This window comes from Phaethon aethereus, assembly GCF_964289735.1.
Source record: "Phaethon aethereus genome assembly, chromosome: 2".
NCBI lineage: Eukaryota > Metazoa > Chordata > Aves > Phaethontiformes > Phaethontidae > Phaethon > Phaethon aethereus.
The window spans coordinates 4,676,775-4,701,346 of NC_138582.1; positions in this window are offsets into that span (position 1 = coordinate 4,676,775).

A 24,572-nucleotide genomic window follows, 5' to 3' on the forward strand; every position below is an offset into this window, starting at 1 on the left:
CTGATTGTCTCTATTTGTATTAAAGCAGACACAAGAGAGACAGTTGTGGTTACCCAGGTGTGTGTTGCTGAAATGCGTATGACCTACTAAAATTTGCAAGGGGATGTTTTGAAAGCTGTGTCAGAGCTGGAGCGTGTCCAGAGAAGGGCAACGAAGCTGGTGAGGGGTCTGGAGCACAAGTCTTATGAGGAGCGGCTGACGGAACTGGGGTTGTTCAGTCTGGAGAAGAGGAGGCTGAGGGGAGACCTTATCGCTCTCTACAACTACCTGAAAGGGGGTTGTGGCGACGAGGGTGTTGGTCTCTTCTCCCAAGTAACTAGTGATAGGACAAGAGGAAATGGCCTCAAGTTGCACCAGGGGAGGTTTAGATTGGATATTAGGAAAAATTTCTTCACCGAGAGGGTGGTCAGGCATTGGAACAGGCAGCCCAGGGAGGTGGTGGAGTCGCCATCTCTGGAAGTGTTCAAAAAACGTGTGGATGTGGCGCTTCAGGACATGGTTTGGGGGACATGGTGGTGCTGGATTAATGGTTGGACTTGATGATCTTAAAGGTCCTTTCCAACCTAGTGATTCTGTGAGAGGGATGTGTTGTTGGAGGGAGTTGACACAGGGAATAATGTATATGGAAGAAGTGGTTTCAGAGATGGCAGGAGAACCACAGAAACCAAATGCTCTCTGGCTCTGACGATACTTGAGATCTGGAGATTCAGATCACTGGTGGTGTCAGTGGTTTGTAGATTAAGAAGAAATGGGAGAATTGTTTCTGAAATCTGCTTTACGAAGTTTGAATGCAATATCTGTCAAATCAGGATGGAAGAGATAAATAATGAAAGCTGAAGGTATCAAACTTTGCTAGAGAATATCTGATGATTTGCTTGCATCGGCGTTAATTACGGGTACATCTAAATTCTTCAGATCTGCAGCAGTCCATGGCTGAACTGGTAAAACTTTCCTGTGTTGGATTTCCTTTGTCCCCTATGACTTGAAGACTTTTTCTTCCCCACCATCTAACTCTCTGCGTTGGTCCTCTGCCCTTTTTATCGTGTTCAGAACAGAAAGGGTGTATAGAAAAAGTTTAAGCAGTTTTTGTTAGTGTCCTATTGCACTGAAGTATTACCTTTTTTTTTTTTTTCCTGGGAAGGAGAACTGACAAGCACTCAAGTTGGTTTCATTTTGCTGCGGGGTTCCAACTTCATACAGTGTAAGATAGGTCAGTTTAGAGCTTAATCCTTAGGGTTAATCTTGACCCTTTCCCTGCCCGTGGAATTGTAATTTAACTCATTTTAAGACCCCGGACTAACTTCCTTCCTTTTGACCAAAAGCGTGTAAGCAAAACGTGTGCATCAGTTGTCCTGGAGACAGTAACGGGAGAGTACATATTCTTTGCCACTGCTATCGTTTTAGGTATGTTGATGAAAAATAAATTTAGAAGCATTTAGACAGTGTATGTGTCAAGAGTCTTTAAATGAGGCACTTCTTATTGCCTCTGTGGAAATTGCAGTGATCGAGCCGAAGCTGTTCTCACCGTTGGGCACAGTGAGAAAGAGGTCAGAGGGCTCTATGGCTGCAGACTACTCCTGCTTCCTGCCGCCACGCGTGGGGTTTGCGTTGTTTACCCGCACATGAAAATGTGCAATTCCTGCTTTTGTTTTATTTACTTTTGGGGGAGAGGAGAGGGAGCAGACCATCTCAGGCTACAAAATAATTTTTCCATTAGTCCCACTAAAGTTCCTGGGAAGGATTTGAAGCAGCAGCTGGTTTTTTTTAATTTTTTTTTTTTAATATGGGAAGGAGGAGCTGCTGCTCTTTCCTGTTTTCTTGCTGCCAGGGTAGCAAATAATTTGGTTGTAAGGGGGTAGCAGAAGTTGGGTTTAGCAGAAGCCAAAATGAGCCAAATAGGTGCATTCAGATCTGCAAGATACACTCTTTAACCAGGTACCTAGCTTTTTTTCAGGCCTTTCTTAATGCTGCGAGGGGTGTTTGCTGATTATAATCCATGGGATGTACAATAGCCAGTAAGGTCTCTGGTCCATCAATGTTTGATACCTAATTTCCTAGCACTGCCTTCAAGATTACTGCTACTGAGTGTACTAGTAAGATACTTATAAATCCCAATGTCCGAGTTATACCCAGTGGTGGAGATTTATATCAATCAATACCTGTTTCATCCTGTCTGTTGTAGGTTTTATGTTCAGTGTGAATACTGAGGCAAGTTTGCCCGCAGTAATACTCTGCAGCATTGAGATTCAGCAATTCTGTGATCTTAAAAGGAGAATTTCCTCTTAATGATTTTAGGCAATCTTTTGAATTTAATTCTTTTTCTGTGAAAGATAGTGTGAAAGCATAAAATCTACTGCCATGTTCTTATTTTCACATAAATAGCTGTTCTTGATTTCCTTTTTTGGGCTAGGCAGTTGTAATCTTTCTGTCCTATGAGGGAAAAATTGTCTTGCGTTCTGGTTTAGAATTTGGGATTTTTATTGCCTGCTTTTCTGTATTAACCTTTACTTGAGAAAGGAGAAAAATCAAGTTAGTGTTTAAAAGAGTACAGTTCCTTTTTATTTTTGGTTAATTAACCAAGCTGTTTCTCAAATTTTTTTCCCTGCTATTTTTAATACACTTCAAGCAGAAACTCCTTTTGCTGGTGGCTGAATGCTCTTGTGGTTCTTTTATGCCTGCTTATACCTCAGCTTTTAGCTGTCTCCTTCATCCTGTTTGCTCCTCTACTGATGTTCTTCTGGTAGTGGAAGCTGTTTAAAGGCAGAGTTACTTCTTCGTGATTGATTTTGCAGTGTAGGCAGTAGCACACAAAATTAACATGTGTAACAGGTACCTTCATAATTCAGTTGCTGAACTTACTCGTTGGAAAGAGTTAAACATCATACTATTTTATTTTGTATTAGTCCTTATCTCCTTTTCTTCACCCTTTCTCCCAGGAAGTTTCCGAACCTGATTAGGGGTATTCTTGTGTTTTTGCTGGTGCCTAGGACCGCTCGTGCCTGATACCACTGCTTTTTGTTAACCAATGGTGGAAAGAGGTAGGAAACATTGATACAAACACAGCATTGGAAGTCAGGAGGCAAGAATTTTATCTCTGCCTCTTCACTGCCTTATTTTTTTCCTTTTGATGTTGGCTAAACTAATTTACCTGCCGTGCTGTTGTTTATTCCCCGTTAAAATGAAGACAGTGCTTTGCTCAGGCTTTGTCCACTGGCCTAGAAAGACATGGCAATTCTGAATTGCTTTCTGTAAGAGGGGTTTGAAGTACCCCTCATGAGGAAAAGTAGAAATCATGATGTTGAATCAAAGTTGTTCATTTAAGGTGCCATCTTACTGCTTGGGATGAACCTTGGTGTGGCTGTCAATTAGTTCCCATTTGTCAGTGTACTTGTTAACCTTTTGTGATGCCTGACTCGGAACTACGCCTGCATTTACTAAAGAAAATGCACTTGCCTTCTATTTAATGAGTAGGAACAAAAGCTGGTTGATAATATGTATATAAAAATGTGTGTGTCTGAGGTGAGCCACGAGTTGGAGGGTTTTAATCTCTAAGTTTCCATTTTTAATTCTGTTGAAGGCTGTTTAATTTTTAACTGGTTTTCTATTGCCAGCCTTTATCCAGGAAACCTTTATACGCTGCTGACACGTAAGAGTCTCTTCCTTGCAGTGAAGCTCTTTGCAAATGTTACGAATTGTAGTTTCTGTTCTTACTCTTGTGTTAACAGCACCATTTCATGGGAATGCTGTTAATTAACGGCTAAATAAGTAATTCTGAATTTTTTATCAGCTCTCATTTTCTATTTTGGGCTTAAGCACTGTATCCTAGAGGCTTCTAGATTCCAGCTGGATTATTAATTGTCTTGCCATTTTCACTTTAGTGTGTATAAAGTGCAAAGCTGGCTGTTTGCTGTACTTGTTCTGGTGCCTCTCAACTCCACAGCCTCTTCCTACTCTGTATTTAGTACCTTTTGAATCTTGTTGTTCAAATGTCTGCTCAAAACATACTTTTCAAGTTCTACAAGAGCTGAGTAAGCAGTGATGTGCAGGTTATTGATTGATCGGTGCTCAGTTTGTGATTAACCTTGTTCTGCTGGTGCAGAAAAAGAAATGCTCTACGGTGGTGTAGTGAGGGAGTAAATACTTGGAGTAATCATTCTACTGAGTTCAGTACTGGTAGGATTTAGTTTAAATGCTGTCTTCAGTTTTGGGCACTGTACAGCGAGAAGGGGTTTTCCTCTCTTGGATGCTTTCAGTAGCAGATCAGATACCTGAAGGGTATGACACATGAGAATTGAACAAATTAAGATGTTAACTTTTTATCTACTTGTAGTCTAAGTTATTCACGTGCATTAGGCTACTACAAGGAGTAAGAAGATAAAGGCTGATGGGGGCTAAAACAAGGAATAGTTGACTTAAATAGTAGGACTGAAGACTTGGATTAGTTACTTGGGGAGGAAGACTTCTAATGCTAAGAATTAACAAACCACTGGAATAGATTAGAAAGGGGATTCTTCTCACTGACAGTCTTTAAGAACAAATTAGATGTGTCAGCAAGGGAATGCTGTTTATCCCTACCTCAGGAGTGGCAGATTGACAAGATGACCTCCTGATGTTAGTGATGCTAACAGGTAAGGTTTATGGTAATAGTCAAAAGGTAGTTGACAGTAACCCCAGCAACTGGTAGCTTTCTCAGAGCTTTTGCAAGCAAGTCCTCTCTGTTACCTTGTTAGTTGTTGCTTGAGGCTGTGCAGCTTTGATGTAAATCTGTTGCAGGCAAAGCATCTTGTGTTTTCTTTGTGGAATGCTGTTCTCGGTTACGGCTGTAAAGGTCACCGAGAGAAGATACTTTCCATAAATGAAACTGTCATGCTTTTCTATAGATGGAGACGTTACCTAGATATGGCTTGAAAAACGGAATTATAAACCGATTACTGATATTAGAACAATTAGCTTAGCTGCCATTTTGCCGTACACTTAGAAGTTTCATGGAAGAAAACATGCAAGACTGTGCAAGCAAGCTAATAAAATGGCCTTGGAGGATGACTTTTTAAATTCTTTTGGTACTGCCCTATAATTAATGACTGTATTTAATTAATTACATATTAATAAACTGTGCTTTGCTTTCAGAATAATAGGAACTTCTGGTGGATCTATACTTTCTTTCTATGTCTGTCTTTCACTCTTTAATGCGATAGCTTGTATTTTGATGTTGCACCAGTAGGCTTCCTCAAAATTGTAACTCAAATTAATCTGTTTTTAAAGCAAGTCAAAATGTTTCTCAGCAGTTTGTCATGGAAAGAGAAAGTCACTACTGAGATTGGGAAACAGAATTAAGTAATCTTTAGTGAAAGTTTTTATGGAGACAAATGAAAATGTGATATGCATGGCTGTCTGTACTCAGTACAGCCTCTGCTGGAAACTAGTATTAATGCTGCACCCTGCATTTGGGATGTTCCTTATGAAAAAATAAACTCATTGATCGGACAGTTTTTTAAACACTATGGTAAAATTTAGAGGCAGAAGCTGCTGGAATTAACTTTTTTGTGCTACATGTGGGCTTTCAGGGAGCCTCTAAACTAAAAGGTGGAGCTGAGAGTGTACATCTGTGCAATGCGTATGAACTCTTGTAAGCTGTTTGCTATGGTCTGGGGAACTAAAAGTTATTTTAAAAAACAAACCTATGTGGTGTATAGGCAAAGGGAAGCCTCTTGCTATTCTTTTGTATTGAATTCTGTTTATTCAGTTATAAAAGCACCTGGTCAGACTAGATACTAAATCTTCATTATCAGGATAATCTAATAATTTCAGATTTATGTGGATTTCTGTTTAGCGTTGCTTTTGTAAATTGTGTGATTTTGGCTGGGGGTGGATCTCCTCCAAGGAGGAGGATAACGTTGTTGTTGTTATATGCTTTAGTGCATATGTACATAAATGGTTTTGGACATTTTAATTAACTAGAGGTTGTCAGGAAAAATCAATCAATTTCCAGAAATATTCCTTGTATTTTGAAGGTACAGTTTAAGAATTCAAGTTTATAAGAGAAGTGGTGGGGGAATTATATGGCACGTGCTTCTCTTGTGAGAATATTCTGACTCTGTCTCTTCTTGAATACTTTGTGGATATTAGATTGAGTGTATTTCTTGGGTTGTGGACAGAAACAAAAATAACATAGTCAGAGCCCCTGTGAAACTTAGTCAAGAAATGGAGTCAAAAGAAGGAGCGGGATATAACACTAAATACAGTTCTGTTCCATCTTTTACCTAGAGTTTGCGTCAATATTTCGTTTTTATAAGAAATCGAGCTTTAGTACTCTGGATTTCATTCCCTTGTTGCTGGAAATTTGTTACCTACATGAAATTAATGAACCACCAAGCTGATTTCCTTAGGAGATTAGGCACCTGTAGGAGAAGATGGTGTGCAGCATAGACAGTTAATTCTCAGATGGGGATTTAAATGAAGTGAAAGTTTAGTTGTGTCATAGGCTACAAAGCCCCTGCTTATTCAGCCTTAGCAGAAGGGGGAGAGTTTCTTTGTGTGATGGCAGTACTGCTTGTCTCATGCTGTTTCAGTGCTTTCAACAGCTAGTTTTATGCCTTGCTCGCTCTTCATCAAAAGAGGAGAGGGAATTCTTAGACAGGAGTGTGTATCATTGGTTTCATTGTACAACTGAATCAGCTTTTTTTTCTCTTAAAGACAAACAAAACCTCTAAACTGTTTCATAATCTGGGAAGAGTACTGAACACAGGAGCTTCCCTTCCTAGGAAACAAGTTTTGGAGTTCTGTAATGTATTGATCTATGTGGCTTTTGGGAGATAAATGGGGATTGCATTGCAGTTCTTTCTTTCAAAAGTCTTTGTTACTTCTGTTGAAATAGATACTGAACTACAGTATTCTCATGTGGGAATAGGAACATTAGTTATATTAAAGCAAGCAAGAGATCATAGAGTGAAAGTACGGGCAGGGTGAGGACTGCAGCAAGCTGTGAAAATAAACGTACATAAAGCACACTTGCTTTAATACCTTACGCTGGAAGTAGACAGAAGTAGTAAAACAAGGGAAGACTTTGTGGGTTGCTGAGTCGAGATCAGGTTTGGAAAGGCAAGATGACAGTGAGTCTTGACAAAGGATTTGAAGCGTAGTCAAAGTGAAATGGGGAGGGGGGACCTGTGGTGCCCATGTGCATATAATGCGAGTACTTAATGCACAGCTGTCACTTGAAACGTGATAGGTTTTTCGACTGAGGCTGTGTTACAGGAGTTTTAAGTGTTATGTTGAACTTGTGTTCACTGTTAGATCTTTTGTCTGTGTAGCTGATTTTGTATGATGGCCCTTACGAGTAGGAGCTGAGAGTAAGTATGGACTCTTATTTTTTCGTGTTTTTAATGTGATATGGAAGTGAGATCTTACTGAAGTTTGCCCTTCTTCTCCCTGTTCAGTTATGACAATCTGGTTACAAGTTTCTGTAGAACTGCTGGTGGTGGCCATATGGATGTGTTTTGTGGTGACATGCTTAGGATCTGTGTTTGGGTTGAATGAGTTGGTTCCAAATTCTGCTTCATGGACTACGTTTTTCTGGTGTCCAAGCCACTAAGCAATGTTAAGATCAAGTTAGTGCTTTTACACCAATTATCCCAAAACACTAAGAGTTTCAGAGCTGCTAAATCTTCACAGCATTGTGTCTGTGCAAATAATGCCTTTGAGTCAGCCTAGAATTCAGTAACTGCCTTGAATGTTCTGGGACTTTTCCTGAAGGCCATAGGTCACTTGTTAGTAGACTGTACTTAGGGCTGTGCGTACTGTTCTACTGCATAGTTTTCTTCTTGGTGCTACTGCTGAAAGTGCTCCGGCCAGGTCCATTACCCTCATTGTTTGAGGTATAGAGAAGCTGTGTATATACAGTTGTTTACACAAGGTATAGGAGAGTATCTAAAAATCTGTATGTGCTGTATAACTAGCAGGAACAATGACATTGCCGATAAAACTTAGAAGAGATGAGACATAACTAAAGAAGATATTACTTGTGTCCAGAAATTGCTTTTCTTTCCCTGCATTGGAAGACCTCTTGAAGTCTTTTCTGTCTACCATGATCTTCTGTGGAGTTTTCCTGTGACTTACTGTAGTGCGAAAGGGGCATCGTTAGAGACCAGATCTGATCACATTAAATGCTTTACAAGGATAAAAGTGTTGCGCTGCACCGAATTGTTTATTCACTTTGTCTCGGATCAGAGGTAGGAGAGGGAAATGAAGAAAGTAATGTTGATCTTTAGTGGTCCATGTTTAGCTTTGTAAGGCTTGAGATGATGAATTGCTGTATTGAAATGGAGTGGAGTACTTGGGAGAGGGTTAGGAGGAGAGGAGTTTGTGAAGAGTGAATTAATGAAGTGACAAGAAAAGAGCAAAGAGGACAAATTTTCTTGAAGAACATGATCAAAGAGCATTAAAGGCAGCTGAAAACATAAGGAAGCTGAGGAACGAGCTCCATGCTTAGAAGGCATCTTAAGATTTTTCTTTTTGGATACTAGTAATTGATTTATGTCTTTAGTGATATGCTAAACTGGAGAGGGAATGGGATGATCCTGGAAGAGAAAACTTAAAATTTCAGACTGTGTTTGGAGGTTTAGATCTACAAGTAAGATGCTCTACCTTTTAGTTGAAAAACAGGATTGTGTGTGATTTTTAAAAGGAAAATAAGGTAAGACAGAGTGGTAGATAAAGCTGAGTGGAAAAAAAACAAACGCCCACAAATTGAACTGGACCAAATGGGTGACTTACAGCCACCAGCTGGAAAAAGTCTAAAAAGGAATAGTTTTCCACCACAAAAAAATGTGTTAAATTTAACATTTAAATATTATCAACTTACTGAAAACCTTTCCCTTGTGGGGAAAAAGGTGGAGAAATTTCAAAAGCTATGAAAAACTCCTACTGCCCCAAGCAGATGTATTTGGATTTTCTTACTTTAAAGAAACCATTTTGTAAGATATATAGATTTTTTTTTTTTTAATACAAAAAGTTGAAATAAAAGCGCAGTATTTTGTTTAACCCAAACCATTTTTTATGTTTAATTTCCTTCTGACCACTTTAGAAGTTTTCAGCATTTACCCCAATTAGAATGAGACTGATGTTTTAAGAAGCGTTAGAACTGGTCAAACTGGAGTTGAGCATAGGGGAGTTCTTGTCACCTCTTGCTTCCTAAGGAATTGATGAATGAAGTAAGTGAGTAAGTAATCTGTGAGAACAAATCTTGGGAAGATTGGGAAGGTATGGCTGGAAACGGCTGTCAGTGTAAGGGAGATGAAATGATCCTGTGTTTGCATTGTCGCTGAGTGCATTACCCTCTTAATAACTAACGACCCAAAGAGGCCCTTTATGTGTGCTCTAGGGTTGCCATCCAACGTCAAATCACAGTAGCATGCGTTTGTACACTTGAATTTTACACACATGGGTAGTTCTATTGAAAATCAGTGGGATAACTTGAGTGGAAAATTTAGCATGCTTGTGTTTGCATTATTGATGCCTAAGCAATTAAAATAATATTTTTCTAGTATATGTGTTTGGTGCATTTTTGATGTTGCATGTCAGTAAGTCCCATGGTATGACACACAACTACTTTAAAAAATGCTTTAAGGGTGCTATTGATGTAATGTCCCAGAGTGAGGAAAGGTCATTACTCTTGGCCTCGGAAATTTAAAGTAGCTTTTGCCATATCAGAAAACATATTTGATTAAACCAATAGCTGCACAGGTTTCACAATCTGAGAAACAGTCTCATGAGCTATTTCCCTTTTCATAATGGACTTGTCATGATGTCATTCCCATTGTGTTAATCGTTGGTGTTTTCATGAATTGTCCCAAATCATGACTAAATCCCTAAAAATACTCAGAGCAGATTCTGGGGAAAGCTGTCATTTGCCACTCCGTCTGGTAGAGATAATGGGACAGCCGGCAGACTTAACAGATTCTGTGTTAACTTTAAAATTAGTGTTTTGAGGCAGTGCCATCCCTCTTACACGCCACCATAAAAGTTCAAGTTCTCAATGTTTTTCCCGATGGTATGCATGCGTGTGTCAGGTGAGTGTCTGTGGCTCATTTCTGGGGCTTTCATGCAGAAATTCTGTTTAATTCTGTTCTACTTAATCATTGATCCAGATGAGGGGATTGAGTGCACCCTCAGCAAGCTTGCAGGTGACACCAAGTTGAGTGCGAGCGTTGATCTGCTGGAGGGCAGGAAGGCTCTGCAGAAGGATCTGGACAGGCTGGATCGATGGGCTGAGGTCAACTGTATGAGGTTTAATAAGGCCAAGTGCCAGGTCCTGCACTTGGGTCACAACAACCCCATGCAACGCTCCAGGCTTGGGGAGGAGTGGCTGGAGAGCTGCCCAGTGGAAAAGGACCTGGGGGTGCTGGTTGACAACCGGCTGAACATGAGCCGGCAGTGTGCCCAGGTGGCCAAGAAGGCCAACAGCATCCTGGTCTGTATCAGGAATCGTGTGGCCAGCAGGAGTAGGGCAGTGATTGTCCCCCTTGGTACTTGGCACTGGTGAGGCCGCACCTTGAATCCTGTGTTCAGTGTTGGGCCCCTCACTACAAGAAGGACATTGAGGTGCTGGAGTGTGTCCAGAGAAGGGCAACGGAGCTGGTGAGGGGTTTGGAGCACAAGTCTTAGAAGGGGCAGCTGAGGGAACTGGGGTTGTTTAGTCTGGAGAGGAGGAGGCTGAGGGGAGAGAGCCTCTCTACAACTGTCGCTGTTGCTCTCTACAACTACCTGGAAGGGAGTTGTGGTGAGGTGGGTGTTGGTCTCTTCTCCCAAGTAACTAGTGATAGGACGAGAGCAAACGGCCTCAAGTTGTGCCAGAGGAGGTTTAGACTGGGTATTAGGAAAAATTTCTTCTCCAGAAGGGTTGTCAAGCATTGGAACAGGTTGCCTGGGGAAGTGGTTGAGTGACCATTTCTGGAGGTATCTAAAAGACGTGTAGACGTGGTACTTAGGGACACAATTTAGTGGTGGACTTGTCAGTGTTAGGTTAACGGTTGGACCTGATGATCTTAAAGGTCTTTTCCAACCTAAATGATTTTATGCTAAATTTAAATATTTCTGGTTTCTTTTTTGGTTTATTATAGCTTAGATGAACAGTTAAAATAGGATTTGAGTTTGTTGTTTTTTCAAAAATCTCTGCAGTGTTTCTTTTAACTTTTTTGTGTTACTTCACCTCATCAGATTCTCTTCTCTTGTGGAAATCTCTTGGTGGCCTTTGTGTGTGGGAAAAGCTTACGTAGCTAAGGTGAATAAAGGTTCAGAAACAGTTCTTAAAAATTGATTTCTAAGTGCTTAGTATGTAAGCTTAGGCTTTCTACTGGCACTGCCTTTGTCCCTGTAGTATATATTTGTTCGCAATGCCAAAGAGCAAAACCAACTAGGAAAATAGCAAAACCAACTCTGTAGATTACTAAGCTCTGGAGTTCTTTCGGTTTGGTCATTTCCTTTAAGGAAAAAAAAAAACCAAACAAACCCACAAAACCCACAATTCTTTCTGGACAGTATGTTACGTGTGTTTTGGGCTGTATCTGTATGTATTTGTTACTTCAGCTAAAAACTGGCTTGGCTGTCCTATGATGCACGTACCCTGGGGAAATAAATGCTTTTCACTAGTTCCTCCCACACAGTTTTTTCCAGGGAAGCACTCTTTCTAATTCTAGATCTGGATTTTGCAAACGTTTTGAGTCACTCATCACTGTTTTCGGTGCTCACTGAGTTGTTGTTTCTATTAAATGTATGTTACATATATTAAAGGTTTGCTTCAGAATCCCTCTTTAACCCTCCTCCTCCTTCAAAATACCAAAACTATAAAACTTGTGAATTTTTTAGTGTACTTTTGTGGGAGCTACAGGATTTCTGGCAACTTGCTTTGTAAGGTACCTATTTTGAGTTCGAACGTTAGCCCCTGGTTTCTACTTTTACAGACTTCTTTTGTGTTTTGTTTTTGTCTGTCCTGTCTCCAACACCCCCCCCCCCCCCCCCCGCAATGTCCCCCCACCCCCCAGGATTTCCAGCTAAACGCCCTACTTTACAAGTACAGATTATCTACCGCAGCTCACTCTTTTGGAAGGTTATCTTGCCTTCATAATAAGGGTATCAATTATTTGCTTTTAAGCTTGTTGGATATTTGACTACTTTGATGTTAATTCAAGAAAACAACCTGATCAATTCTAAATATTTATTTCAGATTTCATGTTTCATCCTGTATTAAGCACCTGCTGCTGAGAGCTGGAAAGTCTACTTAAGGTATGTGGAATAGCTAATGATTTCACTTTCACACAGGATTTTCTTCTGGATAAAAGGATTCAAGTTCAGATTTTTTTCTTTTTTTTTTTTGATCTTTCCTTGTAACTATTATTGAAGATCCTGATTTTTTTTTTTAACAGTGGATGTTATAATAGAATTTCTTGGTTCGTCTTTTTCCCTGAACCTCCTAGAACTGTCCGTTCTCTGACACCCCATTTTTGGCCCTTCAGCCTGAGGGGAGCAGAGGTGGGTAGGCCTGCAGCAAGTAATTTATCATGCATGGGAGGAATCCGTAAGGTGTTTTCTCACTTATCAAAACTGCTCAGCTGGAAAATGTCGTAGCAAACCGACGTGCTGGCTTTGGAGTGAAATGTTAATGATACTCTGTTTTCATGTTCTGCCTTTCTGTAGTACGTAAAAATTTTGTCTTAGGCAAAATCTTCACTGTAGGAGCACTTGGCCTAATCTTAAGTAGTTTAGGTATAAGCAGGAGTAGAAAAGCTGGGTAACCACAATATTCTTTGTATTACAGGAATCTATTTCTGGTCTCCTATTTTTTTGATTCCTTGTGATGCCCCCCTCTCCCAGGGTGTAAATGGTTATATTTGCAAACTTCAGTTTTATTTCTCGGTACACTTGGAATTTCTGACTTTTGCTTTTTTTGCTGCTGACATATATGGATGTTTGGAATATTCTTAGATTTGAGTGTGGCTAGAATAACTTGTTGGATCCTTTTTTCCCTTTTTTCCGTTTCTGGTTTGGTGGTGGTTTTTTTTCTTTTTTCTTTCTACAGCCTTCTATGGTTGGTTGGTTTGGGAGCCTGTATCACTTTTTTTTTTTTTTCCCTTAGGCTTTGGCAGGTAACAAAATTCATGTTCTGCTACTTCAACAACACTTTTACATCTAATTTGCTGGGTGGCAGCCTTATTTAAAACTTCTATATCGCCTGTGTTAGATTACGTTAATGTCCTCCTTGCCTGGGCTGTAATGCGCTGGAGAACAAGGAGATGTGGCTGGTAGCATTTCACAGGACGAGGCCCCTAATGGGGTTTCAGACTGTTATCTTGCAGTTCAGCTTCAGAGTATTGCCTCGCCTGGATTTTCACCTTCAGGAAAGAGCAGAGGGTCACTTAGTGGCTCCTGACTATCTAAATTTGCAGGGGTAGATGTCTTTATTCTTCAGTAACTTTTTTGCTTAACTTCTTACTTCACAAGAGGTCTGGAAGTTAGTCAGCCTTTCTCCATTTTCAAGTTTATGGGGACTTAATTGCTTTTCCTTTCTAATTTCTCCCTTCCCTTTTCTGGTATGGGATGATATTTGTTTGTGTTATGCAATTAGGGTTGTTTTTTTTTTACCCCCCCCAAGGAATTCCATCTCCTTTCACTGCTCCAAAGAATGAGTGGTTTAAAAAATAGTAGTCTTCAGTTTTGTCACCTGAACTGAAAAAAACCCAAAGTACTTAAATTTGAACAAAAAGCACCATTACTGATACTTTTATCAATTAAGACTAAAATTTGTTGCCTTATATGTCATGTTAAATCTGAATTATGATTCAGATGGAAAACCAGACATTTAACAAAAAACAACTAAGTGTGGGAAATCCAGAAGGGGGGGTGGGGGGGCACAGAACAGGCTCCCCCCCCCCCCCCCATCATATCTATAAAGGCCTACAAATCTGACCTGTGATTTCAGTTCTTTTTTATGCTTCCTTTAATTTTGTTTGACCTTTTAAAAGGAACAGCTATGACTGTCGTGATGTCATAGGCAAAACAGCACACTTGTGTGTTTTGTGAACTGAAGCCATTTGTTCTTTGGAATACATGGTTTGTAAAAGGCTGAAGTGAGTCATATCCTGGTAAAACCATGACAACTAAGTATTTATTAGTTTGTTAGGTAAATATCTTGCAGTACCTTCCTAGATAAGACTTTGTAGAAACCCAGCCATGTGAATAACAAGGCTGTGAAATATAAAGGCAAGTAAGAAGGAATAGTGCAAGATCTTAAATGTAAATTGCAAGTACTTCTGACTTGTCAGGTTTACATTGAAATATGTGTAGTTTTTCTGGCTGGGGATTTGGTAGGACAAAGAGATTAGTGCTACTTGCTCTTTGAAATTGGTATTATATATGCAAATACTGGAATGATAGTTCCAGTGGAAATGACAGAATAATCTACTGAATCTTTTGCTTACCCAACTGATTTATAAATTGTTATTGTAAGTCTTGTATTCATATTGTAAAAATGTAAGCTCTTAGCTATATCAGGATAGTCTTTTCATTACACAATCACATACTTTGTTCCACAGAACCACTATCGTGTTTGGTACCAAAAATATACTTGTTTATTCGCTGTACTCTTAAAGCCCTTCTCTTACAGGATGGGTTTTTCCTGTTAAATTTTGCTTTACCCGTTCTTCTGACGATGACATTAGTATCTGTATTGGATGGAGTCACAGAATTCAGGATAAAAGGTTTCAATTTTAGGTCCCTGCTCAGACATGCCATTTTTTGTTGTAAGACTTAAAATTTGCATTCAAAGCAGATCTCTGGCTGATCTGAATGGCCCCTGAGAGTACTTGGCAGTTCTCTACTTAACCTCCCAGGTATCAAGGCATGTGTCCATGAAAGAGAAACACATGGTGATTGTGGAAAACTTGACTAAATGACTCTAACATCATCCAGAAACCCTGAATGCATAGATGACACTTAATTGCTTCGGCTCATAAAGTATTCTTTGTCTTCTTCCTGGTGCTAGTTTTACTAATATGCTACTTTTTTATTTAATATCTTACTAATATGCTACTCTTATTTATTAGCGAATGCAGAAGATGTGTATCAATAGGGAGCAATTATGAGCAATAGTTCTTTTAGCTTTATAATTCTGACTTGCTCCTCAGGCAAGTCTTTATGCACTGAATTGTTGCAGGGCTTCTGTAGGTCAAAGTACATGTAACACTGGGTTTTTATCGTGTGTGTGTGTGCGTGCGCACGTGTGTTCAAAGGTGTCAGACAGCCATTGACAGCAGGTGGTGCTAGCACTTCCACCTCAGAAGCAGCTTCCAAAAGATGTTCTTCTGATTGTATCCCTATTGCAGGTGACATCAGATGCTTTCCAACTTGACAGTTTTATTTCAGTTGAAATGGAACTAGTATTTGTTGAACAACTTTGTTGTATCCAGCATAGCACTCGTTTAAAAACAGTATGGCAGATCAATAAATTAATGTTCCTTTTTATCTCTTATAGTAAGAAACACTTCCCTAATGAAATCTTTCAAGATCCATGTTTTCTGTATATTTTAGATGTTATGCTTGTAATCTTGTTCTAATACATTCAGGGCTTTTTCCTTCTTGATGCAAAATTTGTTTCAAAAGATTTCAGTTTACACTTAAAACTGTAAAGAATAACCACGCTATTCTCAAGTGTTGAGATAATTAATGTATATTGCTGCTTGCCAATAAACACCTATGTGCTTATAGCTCCTCCTGGCTTCTGAAAGTGGAATTTGGCTGGGCTTGCTATCTGTTTTTTTGGTTTTTTTATTCTGGACTTTTGGGGCGTTGGAGAAAGATCTACTTTTCCACCAAGGTTACGGTAAACTTCAACTTCTTCCAAGCAGGCTGGGCTCACAAGTGTGTATGAGTTCACCAGCGGTTCAGTGCAAAACATACTCTTCTCTCTGGCTGGGTTCTTGTTGTGAAGGGTTCTGTGCTCTATCTGTATTGGCAGGCATCACCAGAGTTTTAAAAGCGACGAACTTGACTGTAATGAATACAAACCATGCCATGTGGTGCCTAATGCTTGCCTGAACTCTGTCCTGGCCTTTGCTCAGTGTAGTAGTTGTTCCTCAGCCTGACCCCAGAGCAACTGCTATCTTTTACACAGAAGTAACTGGGCTGGGGGAAATAAATTTCAGTGCTTGTGATATTCTCCTTAGTTATCTCACCCGTCAGCTGAGTTTAATAAAACCTCAGTCTGTCTGGATTATCTTGGACTATGTTACCGAGGTAGCATGAAGTTGAGTTTTAGTCTTCCCCTGGAGTGCCAAAGGTCTTCTGTATACCGGAACAAATCATTTGTTTTGGTTGCTAGCCCTCCTGGTAAATGTGAATAGGGAAATACAAAGCAGAAAACAAATTTTGACTCTGTAAATAGTACTCCTTTGTAATAAAAATCCTTAGATGGATCTGTAACAGTACATTCTGATGATGCCAGGCATAGCCATGTAATGCTGCTGCTACTTTCCAGACTGTTTAAATTGCAGATTTCCAAATGATTGACTTGGTTAAATATCCATGAAGCTTTTCCCTGTACATCAAGGCATTAGCCCGGACATTGCAGCATTGTTTTAGCTTGGAAATGTTGAGACCTTTTCACAGAATACGTTCTTCTTGTCCTGGCACAACAGATTTTTTTTCTTCATCCCAGCCCTGCAAACATACACGTGTTCAAATTTGTGCAACCATGTTGACATGTTCAAATCAGTAAGAGTAGTTCTTGTATCTGAAGTCAAGCATGCCTATACATGTTGTTTAGCTATCGAGGCAGTAGGCTCTTATGTATAGGTGTAATGAAGGTGGATGCAACCCATTTTATCAGTCTAAAAAGCAAAACTAATTCTGTTTCATTACAGTTATTCTGTTCCATCCCACTAATGTATTTATCATCACTTTTCTAAAAATAGATTTAGTGTTTTTGGCAATGTAGGGTTATATTTGCAGTGAAGTTTGCTGTAGCTCTGCTTCTATGAGAACACTTTGTTTACTCATTGTCCTTTGATCCTGTATTTTGGTTATTGGGTTAAGATCCGTACTGCCTGTTAGTTGCTGCAGGAAATGCACAAGACTTTAACACTGGCCTAGAAAAGTTTCTAAAAGCAACAGGTTATTCTGGATCATTCACCAAGATCATTCTTATACAAAATAATCAATGATAATCTGCATCTCACTGCTAGGTGGTAGACTTTTTAACTTTCCAGTATATCCGAATTTTAGACACACAGTGGATCAACTCCACAACAGCCTTGCAACTTGAAAAGTGTTACCTTCCTGCTTGTAAAAAAGAGAATTTTCTGAGAGCATAAAAAGACAAATTCAAACCAGACCGTAATCTTCTCAAGGCTTGAAAAGTTCAATTTTTACCTGTAAACGGAGTTAGGCTTGCTGGGCTTCCTGTTATCCTTTGTAATAGTGTTTGTTAGTGGTGTAGCATCTTGAATTGTAGTTGGAGACCAGGCTCTAATGAGTGTTCTTAGAAGACAAGAAAAATTAATGGATACAAATGTACTGAAGTCATAAAATACTGTGGAAAAAATACTGTCCAGCTTGGTAGGCAGCAGCACCAGCAAGTGACAACCTGGGGGTTGCCAAGGTTGGTTTGTGTGCACTGTAGTAAGGGAAGGATCTGGGTTATTTCCTGGCAGATGTTCATGGAGAACTTCCTCTTAAGAGACGTACTCTCGAGCGCGCTTCCTGAAATGTGTTTTAATTAACAGTGACTGAGACATAAGGAATTTCACTCCTCAGGAAATTCAGGGCTTATAAATATTGTGCTGTGCTCAAAATGGGACCTGATATTCTATCTTAACTATTATCAGCATTTTATGAGAGTGAAAAGTTTACTTGTCTCCTTTACGTTTGGCACTCCTTGTAAACAAGTCCCAACATTAATGTTAGTTTTTATTTATTTTCCTCTTCTATCTAGTCTCATAGTTCTTGTTCACTTTTGATTCACTAAAATCTCCAGACTTTCTGTAGTATTATTGTCTTGTCTTGCTAGTAATCTCATTTTGTATGTGTGTGGTTGGTTATTGCCTAGTTGTAAAGCTGGTGGAAAATGATGCGATAGAGTGTTAGAAGCCTCTGATGTGACATCTTTCCTTCCCATGTATTTATAAGACGCATCACCAGCTGTATGTGAACAGCTAGTATAAATCCTTTCAACTTGGACTGACTCCCCTTTATGTCTAGATGTTTGTAGATTTGGTTTGCTTAGTCTCTTACTTCTTTGGCACCTTGAGTTACGTAAGTCTTCCTAATGCATGATAATTCTTTAGATGCCAATTCCTTTCGAAATTACCAAGTTTTGGAAATAATGCTATGCTTTTTTTTTTGTGCTTTAATGTCATTAAATCCATTTACAGTAGTGTGAATTGGCAGAAATAGTGGTTTTATTTTTTTATTATATTGTATAGTGTTCACACATACTGGTTCTCTTGGGTATAGAGTAGATGGCTGTCAGGAGCGATGTGATTTCTTTTGTTTCTTTCTTACTGGTAGCTATGAATCAGTACTTGTTTTCTGTGGCAAGAAGGAAAGCAGACAACTTGAATTCCCTGGGCAAGATTCTGGATAAATGCAGCTTGGGCAGTGTTTCCTTATTAAGGAGGATGAAGAGAACCTGAGAAGGCAATAAGAGTCTGTAACTGCACCCATAAATGAATGCATTAAATGAGATACAGCGCTCTGAACCAAGAAGAAGCCTTGATCACCCAGTAGAAGTTACTAATAGCTGTTCCAGGTACCACTGAAATACTGCCCTTGAACATCATGTGGAAAGTATATGGTAACACAGCCCACTCCCGGCTGTATTATGGAATGTGCAGTCTTTTAAATTGCTAACCAAGATTCCCATATAAAAAGAAGTCACTCATTTCAGTAAATAGCGTTTAGAATATGGAAAGGAAAAGGGTACTTAAAGTCATGGTTGTCAACAGGACTGCAAGTGTGGCATTCCAGGTTGTATTTGTATGTGTTGCTAGCAGGTGGTTGTGTTGTCATTGCCCTTTCAGGATCAGTCTACTCGGTTTAACTTTCAGGATCAGATGATAAAAGCTGGGCAGAGTCATAGTAGGTGTTAAAGTCCAAAGGAATGGGGGCAGCTGTGACTGTGCAGTTCTTTCATTCAAGCCTACTCCTTTATTCTAAATGATCTCTACAACAGCAATGTCCAAAAGGAATGGTAGGGGTTTTCTAATAGTATAATACTCTACGGATTTTAACTTTCTCATGTTTCTGGAAGTCTTTTTATGTCGTTTTGCTAGTAGTAATATTCCTGGAACTCTGGACAGTGTTGTGTCATAGCTATTTGAAGCAGAACAATTCAGGTTGTACTCTGCCTTTAGTGTATGCTAGCTCTTACAAATCACCTTACGTACAAATTTGCGTTGGACTCTTACTATAGTGAATAACTTACCGTAGAAGCCTCTGCATAATAATTTTTGCTATTGAAAAACAAAACAGGATATTAGCCTGCACCTTCTTTTTGCATGGTGTTAGGGGCTATGGATTAGTCATTTGATACCTTAAAAAATTCCTGAGCGCAGGATGTATTTGTATCCAGCCTGAGCCCTTGTGCTTCTACTGCTGTGCTAAATCCTAAACAGATGTAACCCTAACAGAAGGTCATTGTTAAACAGCGACCTCTAAATCTTTTTTGGGGGTTTTTTTGGGTGCCTTTTCTTTTTATGGTCTCAAAATTTTTTTAATTTTTTTTTTTAATTATTATTTTGAGGCCCACTTTCTCTGGGAGATCCTGTACGGATGTAAGTAGTCAATGAAGAATAGGACATGTGGTGATGGTGGTGGCGGTGAAATCTGGGCTTCAGTTCTGAGGTTTCCTGTTCATAAGGTTTGAAGAGAAGCCAAGCCATAGCTACCTGGAAGATTTGCTTGGAGGGGGCTGTGTGTGTATAAACATATAGTGTGAAACTTTGACCACTTACTCTTCTGCTTCTTGAAGGAGGAGGTTAAGAGTTAGAGCTCTGTACTAAATTCAGAGTTCAAATCACATAAAAATTACTGAATCCTGATACTAACACCAGGATTTAATATTTTTGATGTTGCTTTCGGTAACAAACACCTAGTGTTGGAGACATAATGTAAATGCAGCTCTCCCCTGGAAAGGAGAAAGAATGACATAAGCAAAACAGTAAGTTACATTGCTTAATATATGGATGGTCTCTATATCCATAGTGATGACAGCAGAAAAACCTGCACAGAACGCTGCATCACTGCGATAACTGTACACAAGCAGTATGACTAATCTGAGTCAAAAGATGCCGTTTTAGCTTTTCTAACTAAAGTTCCTACTCGAAGGTATCGTCATACACAGAAAATTTGTGATGGCTATATTCAGGGGAGCATTACAGATCTCAAAAATAGCCGAAATGCACAAATACAGAGTTAATTAGTCTTTTAGCATCTAATGCTTTTTTAATGCAAGTTGTGCATCCCCTCATTTGTTGTGGGCAAAGTGGAAGTATTAAGGTAGGGAGAAAGGGTTGTGGTGCATCTGAAGGCTCACCTGTTTTTAAGTAGAAGACTAAATAATGCCTTCTTCATTCAAGTTCCTCACCTGGTTTGTATTTTTTAAAGAAAACACTTAATCCCTAAATTTGCATCTGGACTGTAAAATACTTTTGTCAGGAAAAAATAATTTCTATCTTATTTGGGTGAGTTAGGTGGCATTTACTTTAAATTTGTTACTTTAGCATGAACGTTTTTCACCTTTCTTCTGAATAATTAAGAGAACTCAGTGGGAACCTGTGAACATATGAAAAGTAGGTTGTACGAAAGGCCCAAAGCTTGGCCTCAGGTCTAGAATTTTTGCTCTCACAGAAGTTATTAATTATAGAAGATTATAGAAACTGAACAGAAGACTTGTTGCTTTTGGGGATGGTAGAACAATATATAATTAGATAATAATATATTATTATTGTGTATATGGGTGTGGTAAATATGCTTTATTAATCTACTCAAAAAAGCTTATTGATTTTTAAATTTTTTAATTTGGTATTTCAAAACAATGTAAGTATTTTAAGAAGGCAAAATTGTGTTTTAAGTGTGCAAAGGTGGTCTTACGATCTTGGAATATCCTATTAAGCACCATGCTGTGCTATTCATTTGCATCTTAGTCTTGCTTTTTAAATTCAGAAGCTTTGTGGTTTCAGTTTTCCTTTGCACTGTAAAAAAGTAAAGTCATCTTCACAGCAGCTGAGGTGAGAATAAGTCTGAAAACTTATAAAAACATCCAGTAACGGGATGGAATTGATACGGCTAAATGGGATAGCAGGAGGAATTAATCCTTTTCTAGAGTTCCAGTTTTGAAAGAACTCTCAGGAGCGGAGAGCCCTGACTGTGTACTTGGAGAGTGGTACTGGATAGAAGTTTCCAGCTAATTCTCCAGCTATGGAGAATTTCTTGTAGCTTTTTTTTTTGTTTTCCTTAACTGTAGGTTGATTAGGGAAATCAGTAATTGCACTGTGGAAAAAAAAAAAAAGGTCGTGTAGTGTGTCTGCTCTAAAAGACTATGTGTTTGCACAATATTTGCTCACAGCCTAGAAGGCCAACAGTCTCCTGGGCTGCACCCAAAGCCGTGTGGCCAGCAGGGCGAGGGAGGGGATTCTGCCCCGCTCTGGTGAGCCCCCTCTGCAGTGCTGCGTCCAGCTCTGGAGCCCTCAGCACGGGACAGACATGGAGCTGTTGGAGCGGGGCCAGAGGAGGCCCCAGCAATGCTCCGAGGGCTGGAACAGCTCTGCTGTGAGGACAGGCTGGGAGAGCTGGGGGGGTTCAGCCTGGAGCAGAGAAGACTCCAGGGAGACCTTCCTGCAGCTGCCAGGGCTTAAAGGAGGCTTGGAAGAAAGCTGGGGACAGACTTTTTAGCAGGGCCTGTTGTGAAAGGACAAGGGGTAATGGTCTTAAACTAAAAGAGGGCAGATTTAGACTAGATCTAAGGAAGAAATTTCTCAAAACAAGGGTGGTGCAACGCTGGCCCAGGTTGCCCAGAGAGGTGGTAGATGCCCCATCCCTGTCAACACCCCAGGTCAGGTTGGACGGGGCTCTGAGCAACCTGGTCTAGTTGAAGATGTCCCCGCTCATGGCAGGGGGTTGGACTAGATGGCCTGTAAATGTCCCTTCCAACCCAAACCATTATAGGATTCACTGATTCCAGTCTTGCTTGGTTACTGGGGGATGCGTTAGGCCACTGGCAGACCTAATCCACTAGATCAGGTAGATTACGAAAAGTTACTGCTCTGCTTTTCTGGAGGTCAGAGTTGCCCAGTTTACCCCAAATTCTTCTGGAGGATTTCTGTGGTTTTTCTCTTAGCTATAGAAGTAGAGACACACTCCACAGGTTTCCTTGTGGCCTCATGACTTTTGTCACTGCTTTGTGATTAGGGAATTGGGAGAAAGGAGGTAAATGGATTTACTTAAACTGCGTTCATGTGGCAGCAGGGTTAACATCCCTGTCGTTTACGCTGAAAAGAATTGTTTCGTTCTCTGAGCTTCCTCTGGCTTGCTCTGAGCTTTCTGTATCCTGTTATTAAGAACTTGTGCGTTTCTTCTTATGTGGGGCTGCAGCAGACAAATACAAAGTCGAAATTATTTCAACTACAACTCCATGACATGTTGTTAGCATATGCGGCCTGAAATTCCTTTGTACTGTCACAAATGCTTAGTTTGCAGAATGACGAAATAAGTATTAACTGTACCAGAGCTGACACTGGAATAACTGCACACTACTGTTCTTTAATTTAATCTCTTTCTGCTTATCAGCAAAGATGTATGTTTTCAGAAGTTCCTGAAATACCGGCATCTTTGTGCAGTAGCTGGATGATTTCTGTGCCAGAATTACTTTAATGTTTTTGAGCAAATTTAAGTTCTCTGAACCTAATTAGATCTTGAACGGCTTGCACTGAAAAGGAGTCTTTTTGTAATAATTATTGGAAATTTGAATAAGTTTTTAATTTGGACCTTAAGCCATTTTTTTTCTCGTTTATGCTTCAAGATTGAAGCATAAATGATTTTTTTTTTTTTTTCCAGGGTGCGTTTTAGGATACCTTCACCAGTAATTCCGAGAGGGAAGATTGGGGAAAAGCGATCTTCGTGAACTCAATGTTGTTTCAATATTTTGATTAATTTTATTTTTTAATAAGCATTGCATATGTATTCTGCATGTTATGGGACATAGGAGATACTGTTACAACGTATTCTAAGTAACTTAGCGCGCTGGGGTACCTGACGCTTCATACATGATAAATTGAAAACTAGATCATAGTGTAATTTAAAATATTCACTTTCTTCATGTTACTGGGGTTGAAAGTGTGTGAAACAACTGTCAGTTCAGTTCTAGATAATCTCTGTGACCAAGTTCAATTCTTTGTTCTTACTCTTGTGGGATTCGGTGGCATTGGACTTTATTCAAGTTGGATCAGGAGCTGAGAAAAGCTGGAGAGCTTTTTTTGCTGGTCTTTCCTTCTTCCATGCCCAATGAATCGTCAGAAAGGGAAAAGCTTTTTAGAGACTAGTCCTCTCATAATTTATCTTTCTTTGAGATAACAAAAGAGGTGAGCTGGCATTGGTTTTTCAGGCACACGGGATGGTGGGGTAATGAATAAACTACAATATCAAGGAAGAATTTTAAAAGCCTAACAATATTTTTTCTTGGTTTAGGCTTTAATATTGTTGCTCTTTCCTAGAGGTTATAATGTGGTACAAAAGATTTAAGTTTTACTGCCTCCCAGCACTCATTGCTAAGGCAAAAACACGCGTTTCTTGTGCATGCTGCTTTGTGGTCTTGAATTCTTATCTTTGTGCAGAAAATACTTGTTCACTGAGTCCAACCTACACAGGGCTGTACCAAATACGCTTATATCATTAGGATCTTTGTGACCCTTTTTGGTTTATTCTTAAAGGGCTACTTCATTATTTTCTTTATTTCTGCTAATGCATGTTACAGCTAACTTGGCTTGTGTTAAGGAATCCTATACATCAGCATATGTATTCACTGCTAGTATTGCATTTTATATATCAACAAAGCAAGTTCAAGTAAGATGTAATTGTACAAGTTTATATACTATACTATCCCTTTGCATAAATGGAAAAAGCTGTTACTGAAATATTTGACTATGTACATTTCAAGTGAAACAGCACTGTTTCTTGACAGCAGCAGCAGAAAGAATAAATTTGAGACTTTTTTTTTTAAATAGTAGATGCATTTTGTATTGGAAAAAATATTTTTTCTAAGAAGTCATGTCTAGATACAAAATCATGGTAGACTTAAAATCCGTTGTAAATAGACCTGTAATACTCTGTAGTACTTAAATACTTACCAACATAAGGTAAGTCAGAGTTACTAAGGGACTTGGTGATTTTTAGCTAAGAAAAAATGGTCATGTTTCATGAACAGCATTCTACCAGGATTCCTTTCCTTGCTGCTGCCCTTAAAATTGGTCTGTTAATTATTTGTGAGGAAAATCAGTTTGACAACCCTGAAGGCAGAAGTGTTCACTTCA